Consider the following 11,972-nt stretch of genomic DNA (forward strand, 5'->3'; position numbering starts at 1 on the left):
TGGTTCACAATTGGTTTTCATGTAGGGACTCTGTGTGCCTGGCTTGGGGTGTGTCTTTCAATGTCACTAAATTCAGCCTCTGAGAAAATCGATTAAATTTTGTTTAATGTTTGTTTATTTTTGAGAGAGAGAGACAGGGCATGAGTGGGGTAGGGGTAGAGAGAGAGGGAGACACAGAATCTGAAGCAGGCTCCAGGCTCTGAGCTGTCACTACAGAGCTCACTGCGGGGCTTGAACCCACAAACTGTGAGATCATGACCTGAGCCAAAGTCGGAAGCTTAACCTACTGAGCCACCCAGGTGCTCCCAAAATCTGTTAGATTTATGGCTAAGTGACCTTCATAAATTTACCTTCCCAACAAGTTGTCAAAGATGAAATCCATCCCCTCATCTGTGTGTCTATGAGTCTGTCTATCCATCCATCATCGATCCCATGGATCTGTGTGTCAGCTGTTGGGCTGACAGTTCCAAACACTCCTTCCATAGCCACCAACTGTGTTCAACAAATCAATCTTGTTTCATTGTGATTAAACAATCATATCTTCTCCTCCTATCTTTTTTTTTAAGTCGGCTCGACATGGGACTTGAACTCACAACCCTGAGTTCAAGACCTGAGGCAAGATCAAGAGTGGGACGCTTAACCGCATGAGCCACCCAGGCACCCCCATCTTCTCCTCCTATCTTATTTCTATATGCCCCTAATACATCCTCTGTTCCAGCCAGGCAGATTTCTTCACTTTTACCCACATATACCAAGCTACCCACACATGCAATACCATATTTCTCCTTCCTTGTGGAGAGAAAACAAAGACTGCTTTTTAAAGACATTTCTAAAACAGTTATTTCTTTTATTTTTTATTTTTACTGTTTTCAGTTTTTAGAGAGCGAGAGAGACAGAGGGAGAGAGAATCTCAAGCAGCTTCCATGCTCAGCACAGAGCCTGACGCAGATCTCTATCCCACACCCTGTGATCAGGACCTGAGCTAAAATCAAGAGCGAGATGCTCAACGGACGCTCAACCGACTGAGCCACCCAGGTGCCCCTGAAACGGTTCTTTCTTTCTTTTTTTTTTCCAGATTTTAATTTTTTATTTTTTTAACTTACATCCAAGTTAGTTAGCATATAGTGCAATAATGATCACGAGTAGATTCCTTAATGCCCCTTACCCATTTAGCTCATCCCCCCACAAGCCCTCCAGTAACCCTCTGTTTGTTCTCCATATTTAAGAGTCTCTTATGTTTTGTCCCCTGCCTGTTTTTATATTATTTTTGCATTCCTTCCTTTGTGTTCGTTGTTCTGTGTCGTAAAGTCCTCGTATGAGTGGAGTCATATGATATTTGTCTTTCTCTGACTGACTAATTTCATTTAGCATAATACCCTCCAGTTCCATCCACATAGTTGCAAATGGCAAGATTTCATTCTTTTTGATTGCCGAGTAATGCTCCGTTGTGTGTGTGTGTGTGTGTGTGTGTGTGTGTGTGTGTGTGTGTATACCACATTTTCTTTATCCATTCATCCATCGATGGACATTTGGGCTCTTCCCATACTTTGGCTATTGTTGATAGCACTGCTACAAACATTGGGGTGCATGTGCCCCTTTGAAACAGCACACCTGTATCCCTTGGATAAATACCTAGTAGTGCAATTGCTGGGTCGTAAGGTAGTTCTATTTTTAACTTTTTGAGGAACCTCCATACTGTTTTGCAGAGTGGCTGAACCAGTTTACATTCCCACCAGCAGTGCAAAAGAGATCCTCCTTTTCTGCATCCTCACCAACATCTGTTGTTGCCTGAGTTGTTAATTGAAATGGTTATTTCCTATCCCTACTTCCTTCATGAGAATTTCTCCAGCAGCCGGCCCCCACCCCAGTCTTTGTTTATCTAATATTTTTAAAGGCATTAACAGTTTTTAGCACTTCAGGGTATGTTATCTTCAACCATACACTAAATTGGTTTGGTTTGGGTTGCGTTAGGTTCTTTGACTTGAAGACTGGGTCAATGTCTTCTCCTCCTGTTTCTTTTGTCTATCAGTGATCCACAGGAAGACTGGCCTATAGTTATTCTTTCTTCTACTTAGTTTTTGTCTGATTTTGGTATTAAGATCACAGTGTTCTCATCGAATGGTTTGGAAAGTAGCCCTTTTCACCATTTCATGGAACTATTGCAATAAGATTAGAATGACATCTCCAATGAAATTTTGGTATTTAGCCAATAATACCAATAAGGACTGGTGTGTGTGTGTGTGTGTGTGTGTGTGTGTGGGAGTGTGTGTGTGTCTGGGAGTGTGTGTGTGTCTGGGTGTGTGTGTGTGTGAGAGAGAGAGAGAGGGAGAGAGAGAGAGAAACAGACAGAAAAAAATGCTTTTAAAGTATGATTACATTTATTCAATGGCTATAAGACTATTTAGAGGTCACATTTCTCTAAGTATCAGTTTTGGGGGTGCCTGGATGGTGCAGTGGATTAAGCCTCCGACTTTGGGTCAGGTCATGATCTCACAGTCTGTGAGTTCGAGCCCCGTGTCAGGCTCTGTGCTGACAGCTCAGAACCTGGAGCCTGCTTCAGATTCTGGGTCTCCCTCTCTCTCTGTCTGCCCCTCCCCCCTCTCTCTCTGTCAAAAATAAATGTTATAAAAAAAGAATCCATTTGGGAAATTTGTGTTTTTCAAAGACTTTGTACATTTGGTACACATTTTTCAAATGTATTGGCATAAATGTGTTCATAAGATCCATTTGTTGTCTTTTCTATATCTGCTGTACCTATAATGATGTCTTCTTTTTAATTCTTAATTTTTTAACGTTTATTTATTATTGAGAGACACATTGGTATCAGTTATGTACTATTATCAATAATACTGAATGGGACATAAGCTATACATTCATTGGTTGTTACATAAGCTATATTTTTTTCTTCAATGATTGATCTTAGAAATAGAATACGAAGGAAAAGGTGTGGATATTTAATATTTTGGTAAAAATGAAAGATTGGCGTTCCAAAAAGAAATCACCAATTTAGGGTACCACCATCAGTATATGAGAATTCCTACTTACCCATAGCCTTGATTGCAGAGAATATGATCAATCATAATTAGTCAATTTGGTGATTGAGAAATAATTTTTCCCTTAACTTCTTTTTCTCAAATTATTAGTGAGATTGCATATATTTGCATATATTTAATATCCATTTGTATTTTATTCTTCTGTCACTTGATCTTTAATCATTTCCTATTTATAGAGAAATGTTATGTATATAGTCTGTGGGCTTATTTGCATATGAGTTACAAATGTTTTTTCTTAAAGTCTGTGTCTTAACTTTTAACTTTGTGTTGTCTTTTGTGGTACTGCTGCGTTCATTTTTTAAATTGTGCTAAAATACGCATAATATGAAATTTCCCGTCTTAATCCTTTTTAAAATGTATTTATTTATTTTGGTGGGGGGAGCCTCCAGTGGGGGGGGCGGGGCAGAGAGACAGAGGGGGGTGGAGAGAGAGTGAGAGAGAGAGAGAGAGAGAGAGAGAGAATCCCAAGCAGGCTCCGTGCTGTGTGGGGCTGATGACCTGAGCCAAAATCAAGAGTCCGATGTTTAATCCACTGAGCCACCCAGGCGCCCCTGAATTAACTTCTGCCGTGAGTGTGAGGGGGAGGTCCAACTTCATTCCGGATTCCGTGAACATTTATGGCCTTTCCCTCTGCTGGGGCCTCAGCCTTGGCGGATGCACAAGGTTCCCACTCATTTTTGCTGCGCAGGAGCGGCCTGTCTGAAGCCTGAACGAGAGGACACTGAGTGGCACTGTTGGCCCGTAAATGACAACAAAGGCAACTACCAGCTGCAGTAGTTTAACCTTGTGGCTGATTAGATTGCTTCATCCTCCCAAGGACCTGGAGCAGGCAGTGAGGCACAGAGAGGCCAGGTTACTTACCCAAGGTCACAGAGCTAGGAGGTAATGGAACAAGACTGAGATCCATAAACCAGTGTTACAAGTTACCAACTGTCCCTGCCTGGAAAGGGCTATGGTTCGTTTTTTCTAAAGTTATGTCCTTCTTACTCTGTGCATTAAGATGGCCTCCCTTTTAGGAAATGATGGAGAAAATGGATATGTAGTGTGTGTGTGTGTGTGTGTGTGTGTGTGTGTGTGTGTGTGTATGTGTGTGTGTGTCCTTAATCACCAAGGGAAAACATTTCCTATCCAATACCTTTTTGCCACAGTTTTCAGGCCCCAAATACTCAGGATTGAACTTTTTCCTTAATGAACGAGTTGGAGTGCTCAGTTAGGACATATTGAGCCAACAGAATCATGCTGGTATCCATCCCTACTGGAGTAAACTCATAGTGCAGCATATATCGTTATCAATGCACCAAACAATGAGGATTCTAACACAAAGTTTTCATATCAAAAGTCACCATTCATGAAGAGGAAGAGATAAATTTCAAATAGAATCAAAGATTAGGCTCTTGGATTATTTCATAATCAACTTAAGAAAGTGGAGTAAATCTTAACCTATTGAAGGAATAGAAAAAGTTCTGACTGGTTTCACACAAAATCAAGGTAATAGAAAACTCTTTACAAATTTACATTGATGACCAATTAGTTACTGAATGTGATTACCTCAAAGAGTATTAACAGTTAATCAGTTCACAAAGAACACTCAAAATGCTCACATCATGGACATTATCACATAATGATAGAAGTTCAGGAAAGTCCTTCCCAAATTTGGCAACAATCTCAAAATTTTAGATGGTGTTACAAATGATGATATGCGACACTGACATTGTTTGTTTTTCAGTTTATTTATTTTCAGAGAGCCAGAGCACTAGCAGGGGAGGCAGAGAGAGAGAGAGTGAGAGAGAGAGAGAGAGAGGGAATCCCAAGCAGTCTCCGCAGGGTCAGCGCAGAGCCCAACATGGGGCTCGATCTGACGAAACTGGGAGATCATGACCTGAGATGAAATCAGGAGTCGAATGCTTAACTGACTGAGACACCCAAGCACCCCAACACTGACATTGCTTTCTAAACTAAGAAAGAACAAGTTGATATCTTCTATGTTAGAAGAAAGACTGCAATCCTAGCTTACTTGTTCTTTAGAACATATTAGAAAAAGCATTGCCCTATGGAGAAGCGACCAAAGACCATGACATCAAAGTAAATTTTTTTTAATTAAAAAAAAAATGAGAAGAAGTGTTATACGTTTGGCAGGCAATACAGGAAAGCATTGTTTTCTGGGTTTTGTAATGTCGCCAATATTTTGACTTTTTCTTAACGCCGCAGTTTGCCACTTTTGAACCGAAATTTGTTTTTGCAGTTTTAATTTTTTCCTCAAAGCGGTCTTCAAAAGTCTGGCAGTTTCAGACCCTACGATATGTAGATTGGCACTGTGGCCAGGCATCAACTCATCCTGTCCCCACCCCTACCCCTCAGCCACCTGGGCACCTGAGATCTTGTTCACCCCATAGTCCCAGGTGCCCCCAAAGGGGCAATACACATGTGCCCAATGAATGGCTAAATCTTTTGTTATTATTGGTGGTTGTCATTATTATTGTTAGCAACAAAAAGGAGAGGAAGAGGTTCCTGACATTTTGTTGAGGAAGTTAGGACGAGGGTGGCTTTGAACTTGTAACACTAAGTTGGCAGCTGAACTTGCACACCTGTGGGATATACTCTGGAGCAGAAGCACTAAAGACAGTGCCTACATTCAGAATCGTCCACCTTCATCTTTGGATAAGCCTGCTCCTAAGGACTCTAATGGAGAGGGACCAGGAGGGAGAAAAGTCACAGGTGCCTCAGGGACGTGGGAATCTACGGAAGCCACTGGAGGCCACTCTAGGCGTGGCCTGGGAGCCCAGAGGCTGCTGACTAGATTCCTGCTTCCCAGGAGCTGCCTCCTGACTCCCCTGGATGCTGAAGCTGTCCCCTGAGGTCCCCAAAACCCATCATGATACATAGCGCATGGCAGGAATTTGATATGAATTTGCTGATTGAATCCATGGCACCCTTTGAGATGCGGTTCTGTTGGTTTTGAATGTCTGTGGTCTTCAAGATCCTCTACAACCGAGATTCTTAACTTAGGGTCTAGGAAGCCTCTGAAACTGGATGTAAACTACAGGCTCACGTGTGCTTTTCAGGGGGAGGCATCTACAGAACTCAACATATTCTCTATACTGTTTAAGGCCCCCAAGAAACCGAGAAACACTGGCAAAAACGAAGAAGCATGTGCCACTGGAAAAGTCATCCTAAACCACTGTTTTACAGAGAGCGGCACTCCAGGACCGGGAGGAGCCTTTGGGATGGTCCAGTGGGGCTAAGCCGACAGACCCGAACAGATGCCTGAGGACCAAGACAGATGCCTGGATGGGAAAAACGTGAGGTCCCAGGACATCATCTGTCCTGCACTTTCCCTGGGATGGAGCACAAAAAGTCTTCAGACTTGAGTGCTTATTGTATAACCAATACCTGTTCATTTATCCGTCACTGACTGAGGCCTCAGTCTGTGCCAAGCTCTGTGCTAGATGCTGGGGACATGTGGGGGCTAGGTTCCCAGGAGAGGGGACACAGTGAGTCTGTCTTATTTATCTCCATTCTCTAAGCTTTGGCTGCTGTCCAGCACATAGAAGGCACTCAATCATTAGCCACTGCCTTAGACAATGGGACAGAAAAGTGGTTCAGTCTCTGGTGTTTGGAACCTAGGAACCTCGGTGCAAATCACAGCCTGTCCACTCACGTGCCGTGCAACTCTGGGCAGGTCGCGTCACCTCTCTGAGGTGCAGTTTCCTGGAAATGTAGGGCAGGAACTAACTTCAAGGGGCCTGGGTGTGGTTAAGAAGCTGACAGGTGAAAAGAGCCTGACTCAGGCTGAGTGCCTTTCCAGCTCTAGCTCTGGGAGTTAATATTGTCACCATAATATCAAGGAGCCCAGGTAAACACTCGGATCTCCACTCACCTTCCAGGGAATGGGGAGGACTCCCCAGATCACCTCCGTGCCTCGTCCACACGAGGACGTAGGAATCAGAAGGGGTGTTGTAAGGGACGGTAGAGCAGCATCTAGTGGAAGGGAAGGACATTTGGAAGAGAAAGTTTAGAGGCTGGGACAGAGGTTGGCACAGAAACCAGGAATGTGACCCGCATGAGCTGGTGGCCTCAGCACAGGAGGTTAGACAAGGTCCCCTTAACAGGACCCAAGACTCAGGGCTAGTGTCGGAACAGCCTTCTCCCTGCCTCCCCAGGTGCTGGGTCTCTGGGTCCGCGGGCTCAGGGGCCCATCTTCCCTGTTCTGCTCCATCTGTGCTGTGTCCAGCTAAGGGCACTGCCTCCGCTGCCCCCAAGTCCCCAGCGCTCAGGATGCCCAGGCAGGAGAGGGCTCTGTGCAGGGCGCAGCTGGGCGTCTCCATGGCTCTGGGCCGCCTGTCAGCAGCTGGGCCTGTGTCCCTCTGGACACCAGGTCCTTCCTTGGGTTTCTGGCTCTGCTGGTCTCTGCAGGAATGTTCAAGAATGCTGTCCCTTCCCCTTTCCCCACCACCCCCCTGCCCTCCCTCACACCCCTGCCCACAGCCCTTCCCCTCTGCCTTCTGCCAAAAGAATCCAGAACAAAGCAGCGTTCTCTCCTGGCCTTGTCTGCCTGGGAGAGTGGTGAGAAGTGACAGTTCTTTCAGGTTCATGAAATAAACATTTGGTAGCAGAGGTTGTGAGGGTCTGGGGATCCTTCGGAAAATCCTGGAGTGGGGTCACAGGCTGTGGGAAAGGAGTGGACCGTCTAAGAGGAGATGGGACTCTGTCCCCTGTCCCTGCAGGGTCTAGGGATGGAAGAGGAGTCCTAGAGCCTGGATTTTGGGGAGAAAGGAAGGAGCAGGGAAAGTGCCCTCTCAGAGCCAGTACAACCCCTCCCTGCTGTCAGGCGGGCCTTAGCCCACACTGCTTGGACAGTTACTCAGACCAACAGTCGGTGAAACACTGAGAGTCCCAGACTTCATTCAATAAACCACCAAAGCACCAGCCCACCAGCCCAACCATGTTCCCAGTTGGTTCACATTAGCTGCTCAGCCAGGGTTGGCCAGTTGAAGGGAACCTAATTCTTGGTAGAGCCGTCATGTGATGGTTGGTTTGGGACGTCCTGGCTTCTGAGTCAGCTTGGGAGCCGAGCAGATGCCTGGCCACTGACGGTGCTCAACTGGCCATTGGGGAAGGCTCCACACGAGGCGGCTGATGGTGTGAAGGTGTGGGGGCAGGATGTGCACGGCTGGGCTTCCCCTGCTCCTTCAGTGGGGCTTGGTTTGGGGAAAACAGTGTCATGTTTTGGGTCAGGGATTGGTAGACACAGAGAAGAGGCTGAGCTGCGATTCAGGCCGCTTTTTTGGCTCAGACGCCTCCTCCAGGAGGAACGTTGGGGCAGGAGGAGTTGAGGATTGAAGGGAGGAAAGCCCTTGGTTCAGGAGTCAAGGGCATGATCCAAAGGACTTGCTTGGGGGTTCAGGGATCTCTGTCTCCGGGAACCCGTTGCATTCCTGTCCCAGATCCATCGCTCATAGGTGTTGTGAATCTCTGAAGGTCTCTAAGGTTCCATGCTGGCAACTATAAGATAGGGGTCCCCGGACCCTGCTCTGAAGCAGGCCCCAGGCTCTGAGCTGTCAGCCCAGAGCCTGACGCGGGGCTCAAACCTAGGCATTGTGAGATCACGACCTGAGCTGAAGTCAGGACACTTAACCGACTGAGCCACCCAGGCACCCATATCTGCTGGGTTTTTTAAGTGCACACCGCAAGATCCTGGAGCGCAGGATCAGCTCGTGCACAGGAGATCAAAAGTTTGAACTGTGAATAAGTCATTACTACTTTTGCTGTGATCTTCTGCCGGCCAGGTGCCCACTAGCTCTCATTGTGTGAATGCATTCCCCAGAATGGTATGAGATGGATATGGAAAGACAATGTGTTCCTCATTTAAGAAGACACACACCTCACCCCCAGCAGCGGGTAACAAAAACAGCATCCTGCCACACCCCAGGGTGCACCCCGCAAACAAATCAATGGAAGGTACTGTGGAAATTCAATCATTAAGCAAATTCAATACTGATGGAAGTTTATTCAGTGTACCCATATAATGGAAAAGTGTAAGATGCTACGCCATATGCTCTTTTATTCCACGTGTGAGAAGTTCTCATTGACGGCGTCAGACAGACAGTAACGCTATGACCATGGAAGTAAACATGGGTTAACAACTCAGCCTTGTTGACATTGCATGGGAAACAATGTCTCAAGCTAATGTTTGCATATTAACTGGTTGCTGAACGTTAGTGGAGCTAGATCTCTCCCTGAAACAGGGCTGCCAGATTATTTTCAAATTAATAAACCAGGTGTTTTAAAAGTAATTTTTGCTCTTCAGATTAACATAAAAATGGAGCAGATAACAGAGAAAGTTCTCCTATGCCCTATCCTCTCCCCCCATCCTATTTCTTTTATTATTCACCCCTAATCGTTTTGTGCTATACCTGTCACTATTAGGGAACCAATATTGATGGATACTTGACATTGACGTTCACTCCTTGTGTTGTACGTTTCTATGTTGTTGAGAGATTTATTTTGGAAAGAGAGCGTGCACACGTGCAAGTGGGGGAGGGGCAGAGAGAGAGAGGGAGAGAGAGCCCCAAGCTGTCAGTGCAGAGCCTGACGCAGGGCTCCAAGCCACGCACTCTGAGATCATGACCTGAGCCGAAATCAAGAGTCGGATGCTTCATAATCAACTAAGCCACCCAGGTGCCCCAATTTCTATGTCCTTTTTTTGGAAAAATATTGAACATCTGCTATCAACCAACCAGAAGAGTCTCACTGCTCTAATGATCCCCTGGTTTCACCTGTTCACCCCTTCCTCTTTCCTTGAAACCCCTGGTCTTTTTAGTGTCTCTCCAGATCTGCCCTTTCCAAAATGTCATACGGTTGCAATCATGAACATTTCACGGTGACTTAGATAGCCTTTACTGGAAAGTCAAAAGGCTCTGTTTCTCATTTCTCTTCTGCTTCTTCCCATTGCCTTCCTTTTCCACCAAGGAAAACCCTGGTCATGGTTATTAACTAACCGGCTCCATAAGCCCCCTTCCGTGCCCAGTCGACCAAAGCTGCCTAAGTGCCAAGTAGCACCACTCATGACTGGCACGTCGTTCTAGATCCCCCCCAGGGCCTATTGAGGAAACTCCTCCTGACACAGCAGATGAAGAGGCTCCATCTCATGCCAAGGTAAGGTCTCCTGTCTTTGTCTGAGATTGATACGTTGCGTTGACAGTTTATTTCAGGTTTGATGGATTTCACGCAGGAGGATCTGACAATGTATATTACGGATGGCATATGCAGTTTCCATGGTGGGGAGAGTGTCAGTTGGGAGTTCCTTACCAACAGATACCTGAGTCAAGAGGGCACTCAAAAATGACAGCATCTATTCCAAATTGGACAGCAGTGAACATCTTGGCATTTCTCTTCCTTGGAAAAGAATTTTATAATTGCCAATCAAAATGGACCTGAGACCTACTGTCCAGGAAAAGTTGGTGCCTTTTGGCATAAGTACACTTGCTCTGCTCTTGCTTTTGGGTTCCCTTGAGTCAACTGCTTTTTCCCATCTGGTTTTCTAGACTCACCAAGAGAACAAAAGCCCCATGCAAGCAGAATACAGTATGACCTGACTCTCACTGTGTTTTCATTTCTGTGATTGCAGGGGGACTCAAGGCCTTGTGAAAATGGTACGTGTTTTAGGATCATTCACCTATGGAGGAAAAATCCTTAAGAAAGGAAAGGTGGGGCTTTTTTGCTGGTTGTAGTCTGGAAGGTTACCCTATTTCCAGCTTCCTGTTGGGAAAGGGGACATTTCTGTAAGGACCGATTTTCCAGATAAGAACCATGGCCAGTGCTACAGTCCCTGGAACAGCCACGCTCCCTTATACGGTGTGGGTCTGTGTGTATGGGCTTTAGGGGCAGGGTCTCTGTGTGCGTCTGCGTGGTGTGAACGTGTGGTGCGGGCAGTGCCTGTGGGTAAGAGCATGTGTTTCCCCAGTAGATAGATGCCCCATGTAGACGTCACAACGCTGGGTCCTTTTTCTCAGAAAGAACCCCATCACCCCGCACGCTTTGCATACATTGTCTTGTTCACCCCTCGCCACAGCTGTGCTGGCGTTGGCTTTCTCTCCCTGCCCCTCGGAGAGAGGGGCAGAGGTGCAGAGATGAAGGGCCCAAGCTCAGGAGCTACCATGCAGCCCCCAGGCACGTGGCTGCAGCTCTGAACTCTGACCTGCACTCCTCACGCGCACTCGACGTGGGGCGAGGGAATTACGGCATCTGGGAACATGCCTGGAGCGCCAGAGTCCACCCAGGTCCCAGATCCTGCCAGCCTTACAAGGTGGCCTCATCGGTCACGCAGCCCCCCGCAGCCACAAGTGCATTCAGCTGACTTTGGGACGGCCATTAGTGTGAAATGCATGTAGCAAGCCCTGTGCTCCCGGTCGGCCCACAGTTTCTGAGAAGTGTGAGGCCACCTCGGACAATGTAGGTCAACACCTGTCAGTGCTGGGCTCACTCCTCAGCCTCTGGCCCAAAGCAGATAAGACTCAGGGAGATACTTTAGGGCATTTAATAAGAGGATCACCACAAGCCCTGGAAGTGTCCGGTTGTGTGAGCCTAATGGCCGGGGACAGTGAAAAACAGGAACTCAATATGCGCTTTGTTATCAGCCCGGACTCTGCCTCTCTCTCCCTTCCCGCCCCTCTCCTTTGCCTCCTTCCTTTACCAAGACGGGTGGCCTAGAACAGCTCAGTTCTTGCTTGTTAACCCGTTGCTGCCAGGCAGCCTGGGCCCGAGTCATGTCAAGCAGAACCCCCTACGTGAGCACAGCAGCACCACCATTGAGTGATAGTTACCCTGTGTCCTCCTGGCTGCCCCCCGAGGGCCTGGCGGAGCAGCATCCTGGGACAGGGCCGAGGCAAAGGCCCCGTCCAATGCCACGGTGAGCTGACC

At 46.8% G+C, this 11,972-nt stretch overlaps 1 long non-coding RNA gene across 1 annotated transcript; it reads left to right on the top strand.

Annotated features, from left to right (window-relative positions):
* The first annotated feature begins 5,954 nt into the window (after positions 1-5,954).
* On the top strand, positions 5,955-10,549 carry LOC106989096 (uncharacterized). Its single transcript, XR_003417472.2, has 2 exons — positions 5,955-6,352; positions 10,265-10,549. It is a non-coding gene; the product is annotated as an uncharacterized LOC106989096 (long non-coding RNA).
* The last annotated feature ends 1,423 nt before the right edge of the window (positions 10,550-11,972 follow it).

This window comes from Acinonyx jubatus, chromosome D3 (assembly GCF_027475565.1).
Source record: "Acinonyx jubatus isolate Ajub_Pintada_27869175 chromosome D3, VMU_Ajub_asm_v1.0, whole genome shotgun sequence".
NCBI classification, from domain to species: Eukaryota; Metazoa; Chordata; class Mammalia; order Carnivora; family Felidae; genus Acinonyx; species Acinonyx jubatus.